Raw genomic sequence first — 9,007 nt, forward strand, 5'->3', positions numbered from 1 at the left:
TCCTTCCTTCCTTCCTTCCTTCCTTCCTTCCTTCCTTCCTTCCTTCCCTTCCTTTGAGCACCAAGAATGTACAAATGCAGGATCCTCAATATTTTTACACTTACTTTCACTAAGCACGCAGCAAACACTAAATTAATGTATCTGCTTTATACTCTAAAATTCTATAAATTAATTGTAAGGCAAATGCCAAAATGTGAATATACACAGAACTAGAGTAGGAAGCTGAGGAAAGCAGTAGAATTATATCAGTCAGCATATTAACTGTTTAAACAATTGTGGTGTTCTTTTAAAAAAGTTTTAATGTTTGATAGTTTAATGTTTAATGCTTGATATTTAAAATATCAAAGCTCAGATTATTGTGGATGAAAAGCTCGAGGACTTTTGTTTCTTTTTTTTTTTAAGAAGAGTGCTTCAAATTTTGTAGAAAATTTATGATTGATATTTAGATAATGTGCTCCTGCAATGATTAAGTTCTCCCTTCTGTTTTTAAGCTATCCATAAGAGCAATAGGTAAATTCTTTCCCTGTACTCAAAAGAAGGAATGAATCAAAGACAAATAACTACATGAAAGACAAAGAGGGATATTTACAAGGGCATACAGTGACATGATAAGGGGGAGTGGTTCAAACTGAGAGTGGGTGTAGATTAGATATTGAAAAAAATTCTTTAGTGTGAGGGTGGTGAGACACTGGAACAGGTTGCCCAGAAAAATTATGGCTGCTGCATTCCTGGAAATGTTCACAGCCAAGTTGGATGGGACTTGGAACAATCTGGTGAAGGGGGGTTCCGTCCATGACAGGGTGTTGGAACCAGAAGATCTTGAAGATCTTTAAGGTCCCTTCCAACCCAGGCCATTCTGTGATACTCTGGTTCTAAGACACAATTCTGTGAATGAAGTTGTGTCTGAATGTGATTTTCATCCTGCTTCTAAAATGGCATTGTACCTTTCCTGGGACCTGATTGCAAACCTGCATCACAGCTCATTGCTAATCAGCTGTAAGACCTTACTAAATGAGTATTGCTGGCATAGAATGCTGCCACTGTGCCCACATTGTGCATCTCAAGACTTTGCACAATTCCAACTGAAGTGTCAAAATAGAGCTGAACAAGAAAATGTATCACGCCTTCCTGTGCAGTAAAAATTATACAATCCAGAAGCATCTCATAGCTTACAGGTTCTCAGCAAAGTTACTGCCTTTAAGTCAAGAGAAATACCAAGTTTTGTATTTCCACTTACTACAGAAAACCACAGATATAAGAAACTGTAAGAAACACATCTGGCAAGCACAGTGACATCTATGAGAACTGCTACAAGATAAAGTATATAGGGAGTACTGACTTGTAATTTGTGGGCATGTATGGCACTGTGTCCAAATCCCTCCTGCAGTTTCATATTGTTGTTGTCTCCTTTTTCACCTGTCACCTGAGAGCTCAGTCTAAAGCCTGAAGTTGATAGGAGTAGCTATTAGTAGACTTTGAGTAACCCGTGTCCTACAGAGTGTGATGCTTTGCTTGCTCCATCCAGCCACTGGCTTTGCCTAGAAGTGGAGCATCCCTGGTGGTTCAGCAGCTCTTCTTGAACATTTTCTAGGCTTTCATGGGAGCTTTTTCCCTCTTTGGATCCAGGCTTACATAAACAAGTAATTTTTTTCCCCGTTGAAGTCTAATATTATTCAAATAGGGTAATTAATCATTTTGATCCATTAGCTTAATTTTAGTAGTTTAGTAACAAAAAAGTTACAATGAGAATCTGGGCAGGTAAAACCCCTATGGTTTAAATTTCAGTCTCTTGTCTCCTGCTGCAATTGCACCCACCCACTGCTTCCAGAACCTCTTCTCTTCTAGAAGGACAAAGGATTTTATCCTCTTCCAAATATCAACCTTTTGTAAATCTATCTGGTCTATTTTAACTACATTTTTCACAGCCTGTATCTCCTATTGTCCACTCATCCTCGGAACTCTACACATTCTTAGTCAACTATGAAGTGCAAATGGCCAGAACTTCTCATTGGGCTAGCTCAGCTCCTTTAGCCCTTTCCTTCTTTTGATTTCTATAAATCTATGAGTGCATTTCTCCTGTGTGAGGAATAAAATAAAAAGGGACTCTGAAACAAAAGAGGTGAACATTCATTATAATGGCATTTTCTTCCATTCTCCGCAGCCTAACGTGTGAGTAGGTCCTGTCTGCAATCATCAAATTTGAAACATAATCGAAATTATTTCAAAATTGCTTTGGGATGGAACATTTTCTCTGAAAGAGTTGTCAAGAGTCAGGTTTCAAGTGTAACAAGATTCTGAGCCATGGGATTGACAGTGATTAATTGCATCACCAGAACTGGTTGGCCCTCTCAGAGATCTGACTGGGCACAGACAGCGAGTCTTCCTGGGAGGTGCTTCACTCTAGACTCTGCTGTATCGTCTGAAGGCACCAGTTGCTGTCTCTGTGTGAATCACAGCTTGTATGCATCGCTCCAGCTCTGCTGGAGTAACACACCTTCCCTTGGCTGTCTTGCCTCACTCAGCCCCCTCCTGGTGCTGTTCCCCCTCCTGGAGAAATCACAAACACCTTGTATGCTCCTCTGCCCTCAGTTCTTCCCTTGGCTGGACTGCTTGGCTTGAAGCACAGGGTGACAGAAGGGCTGAGGTTGTAAGGGACCTCTGGATGCCATCTGCTCGACCCTGATGCTGAAGCAGGAACACTCAGTTGTCCAGGACCATGTCCAGACAGCTTTTTAAAATCTCCAGGGAGAAGAGTCCACAATCTTCTCTCGGGGTAACCTGTACCAGTGCTCAGCCACCCCCAAAATGAGAAAGTGCTTCCTGAAGTTCAGAGGGCACCTTCCAACACAGTCTCTGCCCATCCATTCCCTTTTGTCCTGCCACTGGGCACCACTGTGCACAGCCTGGCTCCATTCTATTTGCACCCTGCCTTCAAACATTTTCTCCAATAGTAAGATTGCTCTTCTTTGCCCTCTCTTCTGATCAGAACTTCCACAATCTCCAACCATCCTTGTATAGACGAGAATTCCCACTAATCTCCAGTACTGAGGCCAGACCCGGACACCGACACTGCTCCAGAAGCGACCGACGCTCCCACCAGCACAAAGGCAGCTCCCTCTACCTATGGGCAACTCCTGTGAGCAATAAAGCCACAGTCACCCCTTCTCTCAATCCTAGCAGAGACATCTTTGCCAGCCCTTGTGCCACGTGGGATTCCCAGCCGGACCCCGGTCCTGCCCTGCCCACCCGGCCGTGCTAAACCTCCCCAAGCTCCGTCTCTTCCCGGCGCCCGCATCCCTGCGGACGGATGGGATTAGTGGATAGCAGCACCTCCTCACCCCGCTGGGAACGGCGTCAAAATGAAGCTGCGTTGGCCGGGAATCGAACCCGGGTCAACTGCTTGGAAGGCAGCTATGCTCACCACTATACCACCAACGCCGCGGTGATGGCACCACCCTGCTTGCCTGAGTCCTTCCTTTCCTGCTTCCCTCCGTTCCCAGTTTGCCCACAGGATTTATTGCCCGCCCTCAAGCACAGCAAATAGCTACTGAGGGAGGCATTCAAGTTTCTCCACGGCTGCCAAGGCTACTAGAAAATAAGATTGTTTGCTTTGTTTTTAAACACTGATAATAAAGTTTTGTTCAGTAAATTTTTTCCAACGTCCTGATTGGTTTAAAAGAAATTCCAAATAGGACTAAAACCTTCAGAAGGGGGACTGTGCACAATTGGAAAAAGACAGACTGACATCTGATGAAATAAGTATCCTCATTTTTATAATAGTCTTTCCAGCATTAATGTTGCAGATGAGATTTTTATCTCATGTCTGAAAAATTAAGAGGAAGAAGTTTTAAAGAACAACATATGTTGTCCTTTCCATCAACTACTGCCTTTGTGTTCTCAGTATCATCCAAAGAAAGAGAAGATTACATGGAAAATATAGCTGAAAATAAACTAAATAGAGTTGCAAATGATTGATATTTGAAAGAGGGTTATCTGAAATACAACCCTGAAATGCTGAATCTCAAACTTGAATACATTTTTGTGGAATAATGTGTGGTGAGAAGTTTTCTACTACAGTGTATAGAGCCAACAAAGTATTTTAGAAGAACAAAATCTCAAAAACCTCACATGGTGTGAGAATATCCTACGAATAACCCAGGGCACTTTAGGGCATCTGTGATTTCACTTCTGAGAATGTCCTGTTTACAAGCAGATATGCTTCTTAACATGTAGGAAGCTCAGCAAGTTTGTGGGAGAAACCATTCTGTGCCAGCAGAGAGGTCCTACAGAGAGAGACCTTCATGTCTCTTTCATTCTCAAATCCTCTGTCTTCAGCTTCCTGCAGCGGTAAACAGAAAAGTTGTAAGATGCAATATTGGTCAGACATCCATCGATCCTGTCACCTTCTGTCACTTGGCATCTGAGTAATTAACAGGCCCATAGAAGGCCCCCCAGGCCTGTGCATACTCTGGCCATTTTACAAGTGCTGGTATAGATGACATTTTTGCAGCCTTTAATGAAAGTCTGTCATGCACAGTTACCCCATAGAGTATATGGATATAGAGTCTTCTCTAGGATATAGAGTCTTCTCTCTCTTTCTTATCATACTTTACTTTAAAAGTCAGCAAAACCGGCTGAGATCCTATTTGGAATGCTCTGCAAACAGCTCGTGAGGACGTAATGTTACATTAAGTGTATTTATAACTAAGATTTAACAAAACAAAGAGGGCTCTGCTGAATGCTGCAGAGTCCATTTGACTGTGTGTAACATGCAATGCACACAAGTTGCTGTGCAAACTCACAGCTCAGCCATGTGGTGAGCAAACAGCAAACCAGTGCTTTTGGGAGCCACACTTTCTGTGCATTTATTGTGGAACATTTTTACACAGGGCCTTGATCTTGAGCCAGGAGGCTTATAGTTTAAGAAGAAATTAAAATGGGACACACCAGACTCACTGATCATAATCACTTCTGAAAAACACATAGCTTATTGTGATGATTTTCATGCTTTTCTACTAATCCATAGGCATCATAAATATTTTCTAGTAATTTTAAGCCTAGTGAGAGTTGTTTCCAACATTACTGAAGACTATGGTTTAACAATAATCATAAATGGTTATTCTTTATATACTCCCTTGCAGAAAAATTCCATGGAACCTGAAATTCTGCGGACAAACATTTGAAAATAATACTTACTGTTTAGGAAATTTGAATAACTTTAGTAAAGAAGTCAGCCTGGAAGAAGTGTGGATGTTCTTATAAGAATGATATTTCTCTTCCTTCAACTTCTATTCTTAACCACATCTTTGTGAAGTCACCATCCTGTATTTTAAAGCATTGCAGAATGAAAAGGTGATTTTAAAACACTGTAAAGATAAATGGGCCCCCGTTGAATTGAAAAAAAGCACTGAATGAGGAATGCCAGCTCTGAGAAAGCTGGAAGCTGAAGTGTGTGGATAGAACAGGACAGAGAAGTGGGACAGGCTAAGCTGATCTCTGAAAGGCAGCCACCTGCACCTCAGCTCACACAACTGCATGAGATTCCTAAAGTATTTAAGCACCAAAACTTGCAGATTAGCTCAGAGGACCACATTCCCAAAGTCAGAGTAGTCTTATCCTTAAGGAATTCTAGAAACACTTCTGGACATCTGTAAGAACCTGGAAATCTGCTGAAATCTGACATCACTTTTCCAGTCTCAAATGCAAAGCCTCCTAAACTCCTGCATGTTCAGGCAATAGACACACGCTGCCAAATCAAGGACTCTGCATGAAATTTGTCCTGGTTATTTTTTGCCTCCTTCTCTCTCTCACACACACACACAGATGCACACAGGTTCCAGTAGCCCTTGATGACCAAGCAGATCAAATTAACCCTTATTATGTCTCACCAGAACATGAAGAATGAGCAATGGCAGCATTTCCTAATCTGGTTTTAATTCACTTGGCAACAAATCTGTTTGCTATGAGTCTACTGCATACAGCTTTTAGCTGAGAGGAAGCATTTTGCTGTGGCATAATTAAAAGTGTTCCAATTGCACACAGAACAACACCCTCTGCTTTCTGACTAAAGGTTTTCTTTGTTGGGGCTTACATCCAATAAGTTGCACCTGTGACTGTTTTTGCTGCAAAATCATCTTCAGCCACTCAGTGCACCACCATGCTAACCTCTCCATTAACCCTTGCTTCAAAGGCTGCTCCCTGCAGGTGCAGTCTCGTGGCTCCTCTGCCAGGGGACATCCCTTGCTCATTGCTGGTGACCTCTGTCATTGCTGAGGACCTGGGCATGCCACGTGTACTTTTGGTTTACAGCCCAGGGCCTTGGCTAATTGCATAATTGGTGTGGTGCAGATCCACAGCCTGTAGGAATCTATAAGATATTAAAATGACAAAATTAAAACCCAGGCCTTGCCAACACTAAATCTGTCCAGTTTTTTGGCAATAAGCTTTTCTGCAGAGTATAGATTTTAATTTAGTTAGTCTGGAAAAAATATATGGTTATACTCTAGGTCCAAAGAATTCCTCAGTCCTTATCAGAGAAAAAGGTGGGAAGTAAGAACAACATATTCCAGGAAATTCCAAAACTCTTCAGTGCCACCATAGGAACAGAATATGTGTATTACCTATTACAAGTTTTATCAACTACTTTGGAAAAAAAAAAAGCATTAAATCTTCAAATTTAATAAATAATATTTTAACAATCTTAATAAATCAAAGACATCTAAATTTTGGCAGAGAAAAATTCCTAAATACATGGCAAACATTACAAACATTTGATCCTTTGGAGCTGTTTGAAAGTTGTATGTGTTAGACCTAATGCACCAATAGAAATAAAAATTAAAAGCTTTAAAAAATGGCTTTAGAACTAATTTACTTAGGATCACCCATGTCTAAGTTTCATGAAAAATAACAGCCAACATTTATAGGGCTTTTGTTTGAAAATCTTACCTTTCTCATGATTGATATTCTTTTATACATAAACTGATTGTCTTAGTTACTGATTTCACTTTTAGCAAATGCTGTTCTCCAATCAAAGTGTTCACATAGTTATAAACTTTTTCTATCAAGGGCAATCTCCATGAGTGATCAGTCCTCAAGATACAATAAAAATAACATACACATGAACACATGTTTATCTTTATCAAAGAAGATAACTACTCAAATTTAGAGGTACTTTAAAATAGACTGTAAAGATGGGATTTCAAAATTCCTGACTTGTTGCTGTTCATCAACAAGTCTTGCAAATATTGTTTAACATTTGTAATGCTAGTTAACTTAGTTGTCTTTATTTAAAACAGTCATAAATTACTTTTTCCCTTCTTAAAAAAATGGTATGATTTTGTATTTGATATAAAATATTAGAAAGACAGTAATTTCTCATGATCCTCTCTGAGGGTTTTATTAACATTTATTAATATGGCTGACCTTTCAAAATAAGCCAAATTCTTTTCTCTACCACTAACTTACTGAACTTTAACGTCAAGCAATAAGATCCTTTCCCTGGTGTATGTAAAATTCATAATACCAAAATAAATAGATAGCTGTTAACTTGAAAAAAATAAAATAAAATTTCCTGAGAAATATTATTCCTAATTTGAAGGAAATCTCACAATAACAGATGCAGGGAAGCCCCAACAAAGCTGGCATACAAAAGCTAAAACAAAAACTCAGCAATCAACTTCTGTGTAGTTATTCTGATGATGAAATCAACTGAAAATCTAGCAAATTTGCCCAAAATATATTAAAAAAAATAAATTAAAATATCTTAAATTATTCCTAAGCCATTACTAGTTTTGTTCTTTAGCTTTTCTTTGAAGTATCAGTGGATAGGAAGTTTAATGAAAACCGGAACTGAGATTTTTTTTCATGCTGTCACTTGGCTTCCAAAGCTGGGATGCTGTGTATTAATGTGCATGTGCACCTCAGGCAGTGGTTCATTTCAGGTTCATCTCCAAGGCCATCACAGCCCTGGTTAAGTGTCTAAAATAAACTGATGAATCACCTTCTGGATGAGCCTCTTTCTAACAGTGTTAAAAATAGGAAGTGGTTAGCTCAACAATTTTACACACAGTGGCTTTAATACAGACAGATTTTTTATAGAAATGATGAATTATAAAATGATAACTCCCATTCTTTTACAGTCTGGGTCTATTAGCTGTATGTTACTTTGAGATATCACTTGAGGAGACAAATTTTGAGGTTTATTAATGTAGGGATATTGATATTTTTTGGGCAGAGTGGATACCAGTCATCCAGCAGTGAATTAGATGTTTACAGGAGTAACAAAATTATTTAATATTTAGAAATTAGCTACTCAATCAGCCAGACCTTTACTGGCTTTCTATGGTACTTCAAGGAAACAGAAGTCACTTAATTTTCTCTATTCTATGAAAATACAAACAGACATTTTTAAAAATCCAAACCCAAATGAAGAGGATTATTAGAAATAAGTTTTTTGGGTTTTTTTCTTTGAATTAGTGTGGTTTATTCAAGAAGGCAGCTACACACCCTTCTCTCAGTATTCCAGATTTACGAACCCCACCTGAAGTCCTTAAGTAAGAAGCTTTAGTCACTTACATCCTTATATTTGCACACCTTTTCATACCAATATCTGTTCTAGATGATCAAATTTATGGACAGAGTAGTAAAAGAACCTCTTTATTTCTACAGATGTACAAGTCACTTACACAGTTAGGTTCGTGTGTTGTTAAGGACATTCAACAATCCAGTAAGCTACTTTTTTCTCTTTTTTTTTGCCCTCCAATGACACGGGCAGTAGCTTGGTGATTTCTGCCTAGCCCTCACCTCCTGGCCCATGCCCAGAGTGGCCACCCCCAGACCACCCCTTGAACCACTCTGGGTGGTTGTCACTGTGGGACACGAAATAACACAATGCAGACACGCTGCTCTTTCAGGATAAAAAGAGAGCTTTTAATTTCTGACTCCAACATTTACAGATTTCCAAAAGTGACAGTGGATTTAAGGGTGAAAGTGCTGCCTCTCCAATGAC

General features: G+C 39.6%; 1 non-coding gene across 1 annotated transcript; it reads right to left on the reverse strand.

Moving 5' to 3' along the window:
- Positions 1-3,366: 3,366 nt before the first annotated feature.
- Positions 3,367-3,438, reverse strand: TRNAG-UCC (transfer RNA glycine (anticodon UCC)). The gene has a single exon. It is a non-coding gene; the product is annotated as a tRNA-Gly (tRNA).
- Between the last annotated feature and the right edge of the window lie 5,569 nt (positions 3,439-9,007).

This window comes from Molothrus ater, chromosome 1, assembly GCF_012460135.2.
Source record: "Molothrus ater isolate BHLD 08-10-18 breed brown headed cowbird chromosome 1, BPBGC_Mater_1.1, whole genome shotgun sequence".
In the NCBI taxonomy this organism is placed as follows: domain Eukaryota; kingdom Metazoa; phylum Chordata; class Aves; order Passeriformes; family Icteridae; genus Molothrus; species Molothrus ater.